Genomic DNA, 13092 nt, shown 5'->3' with positions numbered 1-13092 from the left:
AATTTGTCGTCTGACCACGAGTTCCCCCAGTGCCGCTCAGCAGTGCGATTATACTTCTGCAGCTTGTAGTCTAGTCTGGAGTGCTCTAGTTGGTCTGTGTGGACTGACAGAGGCTAAGAGGAGCAGTTGGGCTGCGGTGTCCAGGGCGATGGTAAGGGCGAAGCTATAAAGGGGTAGAACCTGGTCAGGTCAGGAAAGGGATGGAGGGAGAGAAGACCGCTTAGTGAGGAGGAAAACATGGCTGGGTATAGGGTGCTGAGGGTGCATTTGGTGAGATCAGCTTTATGAGGGGGGAGATGTAACCTGGAAAGTAAAAGGCTAGAGGTGATGAGATGATGGTCCGGGAGACGGAAGGGGGACATCACTGGGGAGAGAGCCCAGCAGGAGGGGTAGTGTCAGACCGGGACATCCGGGCTTCTAATAAATAAACACTCTGCCTAGTGCACATATGACTAACAAGTAGTATGTAGAATATTATACCCACAATGTCCAAATGGGGAACTTTTCTGTCACCTCTAGAATTATGCGGGAATAATTTACTTTCCATCTTGGACAATATGTTTTTGTTGCTGATGGTGGGCGGATTTATTTTAAATTGTAATTCACTAATCTTTGCTGAGATTATATTATACTCTCACTTCTAGCCTCTGTTTTAACAACATGTTGTCCACTGAAATAAGAGTAAAGTTAAGAAGACTGAAAGACCACAAGCCGGGCCTGGAGGTGTACATTGATTGAAAAAATGGGAAATACGGCTGATGAAAGATAAAGACTGGACAAAGCATTAAAGTTACCGGGTTTTACTATGCTGAATGTCTCTTCCTAGTGCAAACTATTCCTGTGAATACCCATGTGATAAATAAATATTCCTCATATGATGTGTTCCCGTACCATAATGAAAATAAAAGGGGAGGGTTAGGAGTTAGGCTGCGAGAGGTGAGGTTAGGGTTAAGCACTAGGAGAAGGGTTAGAGTTGGGCTGCCAGAGGTGAGGTTAGGGTTAGGCACTAGGGGGAGGGTTAGGTTAGGCTGCATGAGGTGAGGAAGGTAAGGGTTAGGCTGCAGTATGGGAGGTTAGGGTTAAGCACTAGGAGAAGGGTTGGGCTGGGTGAGGTTAGGGTTTGGCACTAGGAGAAGGGTTAGAGTTGGGCTGCAAGAGGTGAGGTTAGGGTTAGGCACTGGTGGGAGGGTTAGGTTGGGCTGCGAGAGGTGAGGTTAGGGCTAGGCACTAGGAGAGGGTTAGGTTGGGCTGCAAGAGGGGAGGTTAGGGTTAGGCACTAGGTGGAGGGTTAGGTTAGGCTGCGAGAGGTGAGGTTAGGGCTAGAGATTATGGGGAGGGTAAGGGTTAAGCTGCAGTATGGGAGGTTAGGGTTAAGCACTAGGAGAAGGGTTAGGTTGGGTTGTGAGAGGGGAGGTTAGGGTTAGGCACTAGGGGGAGGGTTAGGCTGTGAGAAGTGAGGTTAGGGCTAGAGACTATGGGGAGGGTAAGGGTTAGGCTGCAGTATGGGAGGTTAGGGTTAAGCACTAGGAGAAGGGTTGGGCTGGGTGAGATTAGGGTTTGGCACTAGGAGAAGGGTTAGAGTTGGGCTGCCAGAGGTGAGGTTAGGGTTAGGCACTAGGGGGAGGGTTAGGTTAGGCTGCGAGATGTGAGGTTAGGGCTAGAGACTATGGGGAGGGTAAGGGTTAAGCTGCAGTATGGGAGGTTAGGGTTAAGCACTAGGAGAAGGGTTAGGTTGGGTTGTGAGAGGGGAGGTTAGGGTTAGGCACTAGGGGAGGGTTAGGCTGCGAGAAGTGAGGTTAGGGCTAGAGACTATGGGGAGGGAAAAGGGTTAGGCTGCAGTATGGGGGGTTAGGGTTAGGCACTAGGGGGAGGGTTAGGTTGGGCTGTGAGAGGTGAGGTTAGGGCTAGGCACTAGGAGAGGGTTAGGTTGGGCTGCGAGAGGGGAGGTTAGGGTTAGGCACTAGGGGGAGGGTTAGGCTGCGAGAGGTGAGGTTAGGGCTAGAGACTACGGGGAGGGTAAGGGTTAGGCTGCAGTATGGGAGGTTAGGGTTAAGCACTAGGAGAAGGGTTAGGTTGGGCTGTGAGAGGTGAGGTTAGGGCTAGTCACTAGGAGAAGGATTAGAGTTGGGCTGCGAGAGGTTAGGGTTAGGCACTAGGAGAAGGGTTAGAGTTGGGCTGCTAAAGGGGAGGTTAAGGTCAGGCATTAAGGGGAGGGTTAGGCTGCGAGAAGTGAGGTTGGGGCTAGAGACTACGGGGAGGGTAAGGGTTAGGCTGCAGTATGGGAGGTTAGGGTTAAGCACTAGGAGAAGGGTTAGAGTTGGGCTGCGAGAGGTGAGGTTAGGATTAGGCACTAGGAGAAGGGTTAGGTTGGGCTGTGAGAGGGGAGGTCAGAGTTAGGCACTAGGGGGAGGGTTAGGTTAGGCTGCGAGAGGTGAGGTTAGGGCTAGAGACTACGGGGAGGGTAAGGGTTAGGCACTAGGGGGAGGGTTAGGCTGCGAATGTCGACAAATATTCTACACCCATATAATGTATGTACATTACAGAGAGATCGTATGTTTTAGTCGTATGTCTTCCCAAGCATATGTGACTAGAGGCATAGTCAGGGGTGCAGGAGAAGCTCCCTAAGGGCCCCATTTATTAACAAACGTTAATATTAGCAGCATTTTGTTTAGTATCACTATAATAGCCGCTAGTATATATCACTATTTACCCCTCCGGCCAGGCCCAGGGAAGTCCTCCTCCGTCTGCGAGGTCCTCTGCTCAGCTGTGGGCAGCCTAACGGTGCCAGCGATGGGCTAATGTGTAATGGGCATGTGTGACGGTCTGTCTGCGCATGTGCGTGACACAGGGACCCTGCAGTGCCTGGAAGGCACTAATTGCCATGAAGGGGGGCCGCATCGCTCGTGCCATCTAAAGTTGGTGAGAGCGCTGCTGTGACAAACAGCTGTAGACTTAGATTACTGCTGTTTGTTAAATACAGAAAGGATGAGAGAACCCCTTTACTGAGCACTACAGGGGTTATGCTTAGCTAATAAATGGGGCCCTTGGCTGGAAGTCAGTGCCTATGCCTGTCCAGGCAATGCCCGGATCCCAAGTTTAAGGGACCCTATCACTATGGGCACTGCTGGGACACTACCACTACTGGGGGCTTTGCATAAGGGGCACCACTGCTGAGGGCACTGCATAAGGGGCACAATTACAGGGGGATTACTAAGGGCACTGCATAAGGGGCACTACCACTACTGGGGGGCACTGCATAAGGGGCACTACCACTACTGGGGGGCACTGCATAAGGGGCACTACCACTACTGGGGGCTTTGCATAAGGGGCACTACCACTACTGGGGGCTTTGCATAAGGGGCACCACTACTGAGGGCACTGCATAAGGGGCACTACCACTGCTGAGGGCACTGTATAAGGGGCACTACCACTACTGGAGGCACTGCATAAGAGGCACCACTGCAGTGGGCATTGCATAAGGGGCACCACTGCAGTGGGCATTATGTGTAAGGGGCACTACTGCAGTGGGCATTGTGATAAAAGGGGCACAACTAGGTGGTGCAATGTGAATCTAGATTGTGCTACTGTGTGGCTTAATTTGATTTAGAAATACTATTGTGTGACCACGCCCCTTTCTTTTGAAACCACGCCCCTTTTTTAAGGCGCACGCGCTGTCCCTTTTTTGAAAAAGCACAGAGGGATGGGCAGAGAGTTCCACCACCTCTCTAGGACCACTTTAAGCACCTGCGTAGAGAACCTCGTGGGAGCGGTCATTTGGGTGCTGTACCGTACAGTATCTGTGGGCTCGGGAAGCTGTGTTACAATACACACACGCCACAATTTGCTTTGCAATTATGTTCGCACAGAGGACCCACTCACAAAGTGAGGGACAGGCAGTCAGCCTTTTGGGGTGGTAACGGGGCGGGGTGGTCAAAAAAACGCAGGCGTGTCTGACCGTTTGAACGCCATTACATGGGCGTGCATAAATTAGCCCATGTGATCTACGCAGCATGCAAGCGCTCTGCGTGTCAGGAGAGCTGCAGAGTCTGCACCCGGTCAGAACTTCCGCAAGGACAAGATGGCTGCTCGATGTGCATCAATGTTACCGATATTTATGGAGGTAAGCGACGTCGTATGTATATAAGAAGTAAGCAGTGGGCGTCCTTATGCTCAGGTAAACTTTAATACCATTAGCCTATAGTCGCAGCTGCTTTCTGCGTGAAATCGCAGCAGCGATCGCATTAGGGTCCCTCTCTGAGTGAGTAATATTGTAATCTTAATTAGCACTGTAACTTCATCATTGTGCCAGATTTATCTCTGTTTGTAAACACAATGTTTACTGGAGAAGGGTGGCGACAGTAAAGATAAATACTAGGTGGACTTTGCTTGGTGTTACACTGACAGGCAGCCGGTATACTGTAACACTGCGTTTTAATATTTTGCACCACACCTTGTTACTACACCTGTATAAGCTGGATCACCCACAGCACCCTGAGCAGTGAGGGCCAAGATCCAGCAGCCAGGCTGTTATTTGAGAGACATTAAACAGGTATGTATGTATATGTACTTGTAGAGACGCACCAGTCACACGGAGGCTACATAGATGGAAGACACATGCAGAGCTGGGTGTTGTCCCTGGATGGTTATGTGACTTGTCCTGGACTGTGACCCACTATATAACCAGAACACCAAGATGAATGTCTCCAGTTCAGCATTATAAAAGGTAAAAAAGAAAAAGGATTCTATCCTACAGTAGATCCTATTTTACATACCTCTAATTACTCTGTGTTATAATAATGTCCTTTAGAAGTTCAGTGAAAATTGCTAAAGCATAAAATCAGTAGTGATAAGGGTCTTGATTGCCAATGTTTGTGGATTTGAGCAAAGTTTTCTTGTACTGCGCGTGCTCCAAGTTTGTTTACTAATGAGGACTTGGACGCAGTGTGATTGACAGGGAGCGATTGTGGGCGGTAACGCGGGGTGGCCCAAACGCCAGCAGCTTCCGATGGACATTCTGAGCAACCACAGAGTTGCGCAGAAGATTGTGCGAGCGATGCTGCGTCTGTGTACGCAACCAGCAGATTTACGACGCGATCGGAGGGCGTCTCAGTACAAATACCGGCGATTGCGACATTTGCAGAACTGTGTACAAGATGCAGGCGCAATAGGATCTCTGTATACCTCTCTTGGTTACAGGTAACGCTAACAAGTGTTATATAATACATTCGGACGGTGTACATCATTATAGACCAGTAATACCACGCCATGCGGCGAATATACTAACATCAAGATAAAACAGGTTTTCTGTTACTTTCATTGTGGCCATTCTGCTTTCTTCAATGTTTCACTCCCTCCTGGTCCTACAGGTTACAGTTACGTGCTCACAAGGGTTTCCAGTGTTTTAAAAAATTGTGCTAAAAAAAAAATGAATAGATGTCTGATTATCAATATATACAGTAACTATAGGGATGTGCTGTACATTATCAGGTTATATGTAGATGCATTTAGTCTTTGAGATGACTGTGATGAGTGAGGAGGCTGGAGATGATTGAGGAGGCTGGTGATGAGTGAGGAGGCTGGAGATGAATGAGGAGGTTAGAGATGAATAAGGAGGCTGGAGATGAGGAGACTGGTGATGAGTGAGTAGACTGGTGATGAGTGAGGAGGCTGGTGATGAATGAGGAGGCTGGTGATGACTGAGGAGGCTGGTGATGAGTGAAGAGGCTGCTGAGGAGGCTGGAGATGAATGAAGAGACTGGTGATGAGTGAAGAGGCTGCTGAGGAGGCTGGTGATGAGTGAGGAGGCTGGAGATGAATGAGGAGACTGGTGATGAGTGAAGAGGCTGCTAAGGAGGGTGGTGATGACTGAGGAGGCTGGAGATGAATGAGGAGACTGGTGATGACTAAGGAGGCTGGAGATGAATGAGGAGGCTGGAGATTGAATGAGGAAGCTGGTGATGAGTGAAGAGGCTGCTGAGGAGGCTGGAGATGAATGAGGAGACTGGTGATGAGTGAAGAGGCTGCTGAGGAGGCTGGTGATGAGTGAAGAGGCTGCTGAGGAGGCTGGTGATGAGTGAGGAGGCTGGAGATGAATGAGGAGGCTGGAGATGAATGAGGAGACTGGTGATGAGTGAAGAGGCTGCTAAGGAGGCTGGTGATGACTGAGGAGGCTGGAGATGAATGAGGAGACTGGTGATGACTGAGGAGACTGGTGATGACTGAGGAGGCTGGAGATGAATGAGGAGGCTGGAGATGAATGAGGAGGCTGGTGATGACTGAGGAGGCTGGAGATGAATGAGGAGACTGGTGATGACTGAGGAGGCTGGAGATTGAATGAGGAAGCTGGAGATTCTAACACATACTTCCCCATGGCGATTGAGTCACATTTTGTTTTTCCGACAAATGTCTTTCGATGAGTTGGATTTGGAGGGTAGGGTCGCTAAGCTGATTCTTTTCTCAGGAACCCTAGCTTTGTGTCTGTCTTTTATACTATAATATAGGGTTATTTTGCCTTTGCTGATAAAGTACTCTCAATATTGATTTCCTCCGTTGAAGGTTGCATTGGTCTCTTACCCCAATGGAAAAATGGAGCAGCGCTGTAAACCTGCAGAAAACAATGGTCAGTATTACAGGTACTCTGTGCTCTGTAATGATACTGTACGTGTATTGTAAAACAAAAACATGAACCATGAACGAAGGTGCCTATTTAGTAGCAGATAAATGCAGGAGCCAGCTTCTGCCTGCTCAGCGGTGACTGCAAACATATGATCAATTTCTGAAAGACTTAGCTTGTCCCTAATAGCTAACAGCATCATGTCTAATCTATGATTACAGCACCAATGGAGAGGGATCTTTAGATCCTGCCCCAGAAGGGTGGGAGGTGAACAATGTTGTACATCTGCAACAAAGATACTGTGTATACTATATGGATGGCCAACGGTATGGTTATCATGATGGCAAAATAGAATGTGACCATCGATGGCTTCACCAACCGATAGTCAACCCTGTTCTATGGGTGCCAATGGGCCAATCAGAACCAGGGGGTGTGGCTTCGCAAGTGTCTGTGCGGAGCTATGCTCCGTGACCCGGCACCGGAAAACTATTCGGTTATGTTGTTCCATTGATGGAGGGAAGCCATCTGGTTTTCCCGCATCAATGGGAAAACATTGAACATCGGCCATAAACCAACGATGATTACGAATCGTCGATGGTCGATGGCCATCCCTAGTATGCTACGAATAAAAGCAATAAAGACCTTTTCTCCTGCTTTATCCCATAACAAGCACTGTGGGCTGTGACATCACACGGCCGTCATTAATGTTAATGATGTCATTCACAATTGCGAGAGATGTCTCCAGTCTCTTGGCATGTCTTCACCCTGACAGACTGTTACTGATTGGCTTCTCCCGGCATGATAAAATATATAAATACAGCAATAATTTCATGTGATATGCCGCAAAAAGCAGCAATACTCTTAATGTATAGGTAGTTCTTATTAAATAGACCTCTCGGTCATTGCCAGGTTAGCCTCTTAACAGGGGCACTGTGTTGGCATGACATTATTGATAAATCGGTCCCAGCAATAAGAGATTAAGCTATCGGTCAGATGCTTCTTGTATAGATAAGGAAGTCCCTTTATTGCTTACTGTGTGGCTGGTGGCATCACCATCACGACTATCGGTCGCGCCATCTGAGTGAGCCTGTCTACTCAGAGCGGCCGTAGCTGGGGGCAGTAACTCTGAGTCGGAAGACTTAGACACTGGTCTCGCCACTTCCAGAAAACAGGGCGGCACCCCCCCCCCCCCAGTTTTAATGATCGCTGCCCATCGCCGTTCATTCCCCACCCCCGAACCTCCGCAGCATGTCGTGTCCTGTGGCTTCAGGGCACTGAGACCAGTGTCTGAGAAAGAGACCTGTACATGCGCCAGCCTCCAACAATCGGAGCTGTGCCTAAACCATCAGGTCGCGTACAGCACTCGGTCAGGCCCACAATACAGATATTTGTTTGTTGCACATTAGCCCAATTTGAGGGCAGCGTTTAATGAACGAAGTCTGGCATAAAATGTATACATTCAGTAAGACAGTAATGTAGTGCAAAAACCTGTACAGTAGCTCACAGCTTCCATACACTTTGCATAGAGAGTGAGACTTCTAGTTATAGCTGCTATGCCTATGACATGTCTGTATGACCGATATTTATAAGTAATAATTAGGTATGTTCTGTCTGAGTATGGATTAAAACGGGTGGGGAACTTTTTTTTCTGCCAAGGGCCATTTTGATATATATAACATTATTTGCGGGCCTGGTGCAGGTCACACCCCCTCCATGTGATGTCACTTGGGGGTGGGGCCACAATAGCTGGTGATTACAGCAATGCCTGGAGCATCCTGAGGATGCTTCGGGGAGCTGTAAGGGCAGCAGTGTGACCATCTGAAGTGTCCTAAGGATGCTCCAGGCTGCACTGCTGCATAGATTCTGGCTGCAGTACGCCATTCTAGGCTCCCTGCTAACCAGAAGAGGCTAGCATAAAAAAGCTCAGAGGGCCAGACCAAATGATTTCGGGAGCCTTATACAGACCCCGGGCCCGAAGTTCCCCATCCCTGGATTAAAAAATCTACTGTAATCAGTCAACAGATCGACACCAACTGGTACAAAAGGTTGACATGATCAAAAGGTGACATTGTTGAGGATCGACGGGTACAAAAGGTAGACACAAAAATTTTATTTTGTTTTCTAACCATAATCTTCACCCTAACCCTGTCACCTGTTGCCTAACCAACCCTACTAGTGCCTAACCCCAACCGTCGGGGAAAGTGCCTAACCCTAATTGTCTCTCCTAGTGCCTAACCGACGGGATAAGTGCCTATTCCTAACCATCCCTACTAGTGCCTAACCCCAACCGTCGGGGAAAGTGCCTAACCCTAATTGTCTCTCCTAGTGCCTAACCCTAACCGACGGGATAAGTGCCTAACTCTAACCGTCCCTACTAGTGCCTAACCCTAACCGACAGGATAACTGTCTAACCCTAACTGTCCCTATTAGTGCCTAACCCCAACCGACAGGATAAGTGTCTAACCCTAACTGTCCCTATTAGTGCCTAACCCCAACCGACAGGATAAGTGCCTAACCCTAACCGTCCCTACTAGTGCCTAACCCAAACCGTCCCTACTAGTGCCTAACCCCAACCATTGGGGAAAGTGCCTAACCCTAACTATCCCTACTAGTGCCTAACCCCAACCATTGTGGAAAGTACCTAACCCTAACCGTCCCTACTAGTGCCTAACCCCAACTGTCGGGGAAAGTGCCTAATCCTAACCATCCCTACTAGTACCTAACACCAAACGTCGGGGAAAGTCCCTAATCGTCTCTCCTAGTGCCTAACCAATGGAATAAGTGCCTAACCCTAACTCTCCCTTTTAGAGCCTAACCCTAACTCTCCGGTAAGTGTCTAACTCTAACTGTCCCTCCTAATGCCTAGCCCTAACTGTCGGAGTAAGTGCCTAACCCTAACTGTCCTTCCAAGTGCCTAACCTTAGTCCTCCAGTAAATGCCTGACCCTAACCATTCCTTTTAGAGCCTAACTCTAACCCTGACGTCCCTTTTATAGCCTAACACACCGGTAAGTGCCTAACCCTAACCGTCCATCCTAGTGCCTAACTAACCATCCAGATAAGTGCCTAACCCTAACCGTCCATCCTAGTGCCTAACTAACCATCCAGGTAATTGTCTATCCCTAACCATCCCTCCTAGAGCCTAACCCTTACCCTCTGGTAAGTGCCTAACTCTAACCGTCGAGATAAGTGCCTAACCCAAACCATCCCTTTTTAGAACCTAACCCACCGGTAAGTGCCTAACCCTAAAAAAAAAAAAAAAAGTGTTAATTTTTCTGTCAACATTTTGACCATGTCGACCTTTTGTGCTTGTCGACCTATTGCCTGTCTACCTGTTGGTGTCTACCTAGACACTATCGACCTTTTTATTGTAGATCTATTGATTGTAACCTGTCTGTTCCATCCCTATGTAGGTGATGCAGAGAAGTTCTATGCGTGTCTGCATCAATATGAAGATTCGGCACTGAGCAGGATATTCGAATATTACAGAGATGATCTTATCTAGCTGCTGGAGTCCTTTAACTCTCTCCATTTCCTCCGCCAACTGCAACCGTGGACTTCACTTGATCTGCAGGTATAGTATGATAAATCTTGGCATAGTGGGCCTGATTCAGAGCCGGACGATCTGAACGAGAGCTCGCTCTGAATCAGGGCGTTTTTTTTTTTTTGATAGCGGCCTCTTGGACGCTCGCATAGCTGTGGGTCACCACCCACAGCTTATGCAAGCGTCCATGATGCTGGTCGCGATGGTCAAGACCATTGCGACCATCGGGCTTGCGACGAGACCCTTGCGGTAGGGTCTCGTCTGACGCAAGCCCAGGAGTGCTTTTGGCTCTATCAGAGCCAAAAGCACTCCCACTGACATCACTAGTGATGTCAGTGGGGCCGGACCCAGACGGTAGGCGTTCCCATGGGAACGCCTCCGTCTGGGCAGCAACGCCCCCGGCATGCCCACCAAAGGGGGCGTGCTGTCACTCACCATCGACAGCACGTCCCCTTTGGTGCGAGACCCATAACGACGGCTTGGCCGTCGTTATTCGGGTCTCGCGCATGCGCACGACGGAGCAGCCTCCGTCGTGCGCATGCGAGCTTGCCCAACATCGACGCGAGCGGGTCTGAATTAGGCCCACTGTGTTTTCCAGTACCTGTGGGTATTCATATCATCTACATGTTTAGAAAGGCCAATGTGATGTTGGGTAGAGAGGAAGTGATCATTTCTTTATTCTGCGTAAAATACACACTGAGTACTACGCATTCGCAGAAGTAAGACTTCGGGCCTGTAGGCAGATTGGGATGCATCTAGCGCTTATGACTGCTTATGCATACCTCCCAACATGACCCCCTCCAGGAGGGACACATTGCTCTGGTCCTGGACTTCCCTGGTAATTTATGATTGGTGGGGCTGCAGCACAGTCCAAAATTCAAATAGGGGAGTCACACCAACTGCCAGTGACTCCCAGCCAGTGATGAAATGGCAGTTGGTGTGACTCCCCTATTTGAATTTTGAACTGTGCTGCAGCCCCGCCTCTTACAAGGGAAGTCCAGGACCAGAGCATTGTTTCCCTCCTGGAGGGGGTCATGTTGGCAGGTATGCTTATGCTTAGAAAGGGGAAACGGGGGCAGAAAAGGGACGTATAACAGTACACCAAGTACAGAGAGACGGTGTTCTAGGAAATAGCACAGGCTCATATACTGTACATCTGTCCACAGGAGTATTGGGAAGGTGTATCAAACGTTCTCAAGAGAATACTCCCTAGCAACCAATCACATTCTAGCTATCATTCTATGGAGTGTTCTTCATAAGGGACAGCTAGAAGCTGATATATGTATGGTAGGATTATGGGCTTGGTTCCGAATCTGACGCATCTGATGCCGCTTTTTCGTACGGCTGCGACATTACTCCCTTAGGCCAGTCACTGACCAGAAAGTCCCATTTCACGGGAAACGTCCATCAGCACTTGCGATCTCCACCTGTGTGCATCTGCGTCTGACGCAGGATCAGGCCCTCAGGGCTCGACTCAGAGAGGCTGAGCAATTGGAGCGCAACGCCGACATTCGCATGGTGGAGCGAGTCTGCGTGAAAAGTTCAGAAATCCCCTACGGCACATGCGTTACACAGAGCGTACGCACAGATGCAGCTGTGATCAGGACAGATGTATCAGAAATTGGGCTGCAAAGAAATGAGCGGTCTGAAGTGAATGCAAAAAATGTTCATCTCATGGGCATGTTTATGGGAGTGATATACTAGGGGGGTTGAGGTTCCGGTCGGACCTCCCGTTGGTGTATGCTGGGCAGAACTTTGACCCAGGGAGCCTGTACAGGGCCTTCCACTAGATGCATTTGGATGAAAACCAAGAGGGGTGGCAATTGGTCTGGGATGCCTAACTTACTAAATTGAATACTTAATATATGCCCATAACACATTAACTGAATGCTTGTAGAGTATGTGCAGTAAAACAAAAACAAAATCTGGGGCTCTCTGCCATCAATGGTGGAGAACCATTAGTTTTCCACCTTCGTGTGCAAAACTATCTGTCATTGGCTGTTAACCATCAATGTTTTGTAAACATCGATGGACGATGGCCATCTCTAAGTTGCAAGTTTGTTTCTTCTTCGGGGTCCATGGGGTCCACAGCCAATACGTTGGGGTATATGATCCAGACACCAAACAGCTAAACGAGCTCTCAGTTCCCAGGATGCATTGGGTCCTCCCCACATATACCCCACCCCCGGCCATAGGTAGTCAGCTCTTCCTGTTTGGTGTGTACACCACATAGACAGTGGGACTGCAGGAGTAGTCCCGCAGACAAGAAAAAAAAAAAAAGAGTTTACTCTACCTGGGCTGGTGGCACGTGCTGACTGAAGGGTGAACCAGAAGTAGCTAAGCGTCCGGCGGACGCCCGTGTCGCGGCTCCACCTACCCCCTCCGGCGCCGCAACACTGGTGTGAATTCGGTAGGGGCACGGGGCCCTGGACTGCAACCGTTACAGGGGATGCAGGTAAGGTGGTATCGCCGGCCGCTGACGCCGGGACCACGTGGCAGTCCAGCCTCCGGCGGTGGAGACTGGCCGGGGGCACGCTGCAGTGAGGAGCCAGGTAAACTGTCTCCCGCACTAGACCACCGGGACGTGATGGATTCCTGACAGCCGGGTACTAGTTGGCGGCGGCCAGGTCAGTGTGACGGGAGGGTCAAGGCTGCATAGTGGAGGTTCACTTTTCCCCGGCGGCCCCTGCCCCCAACCCTCACGCTGGCCCAGTTCCAAGGTTCCCGCGTCTGGGTTGCTCCTCCCAGCCTCCCTCTGTACGAGTCAGCCAGAGACCACTCTCAAGTGCTCTCGGTGGCTGTACACTCAGGAGGCAGGATCAGTCTCCCTGTATACCTCTCCTTCGGTGACAGGTTTTTACAGAGCTCTATCCTACTAAGCCTAGGGCTGTTCGTAGCGACAAGAGCTTAAGATTGCATATGCCCACAAGGGTATT

At 49.5% G+C, this 13092-nt stretch overlaps 1 protein-coding gene and 1 pseudogene across 2 annotated transcripts in view; both read left to right on the top strand.

Annotated features, from left to right (window-relative positions):
• Positions 1 to 849, top strand: part of LOC148532587 (NACHT, LRR and PYD domains-containing protein 12-like) — a 32111-nt pseudogene extending 31262 nt beyond the window's left edge. Inside the window, exon 10 of the transcript XR_015877709.1 lies at positions 645 to 849. The product of XR_015877709.1 is annotated as an NACHT, LRR and PYD domains-containing protein 12-like (transcript). The remainder of the gene's footprint in view (positions 1 to 644) is intronic.
• A 3296-nt stretch (positions 850 to 4145) lies between these two features.
• Positions 4146 to 13092, top strand: part of LOC148532586 (NACHT, LRR and PYD domains-containing protein 12-like) — a 43539-nt gene continuing 34592 nt past the window's right edge. Inside the window, exons 1-3 of the mRNA XM_088467643.1 lie at positions 4146 to 4723; positions 6556 to 6619; positions 10026 to 10186. The gene's annotated coding sequence lies outside the window, so the exon portion shown is untranslated. The remainder of the gene's footprint in view (positions 4724 to 6555; positions 6620 to 10025; positions 10187 to 13092) is intronic.

Source organism: Taudactylus pleione, unplaced genomic scaffold (assembly GCF_031769625.1).
Source record: "Taudactylus pleione unplaced genomic scaffold, aTauple2 ptg000073l, whole genome shotgun sequence".
Lineage (NCBI taxonomy): Eukaryota > Metazoa > Chordata > Amphibia > Anura > Myobatrachidae > Taudactylus > Taudactylus pleione.
This window is presented reverse-complemented; position numbering and strand designations above follow the sequence as displayed.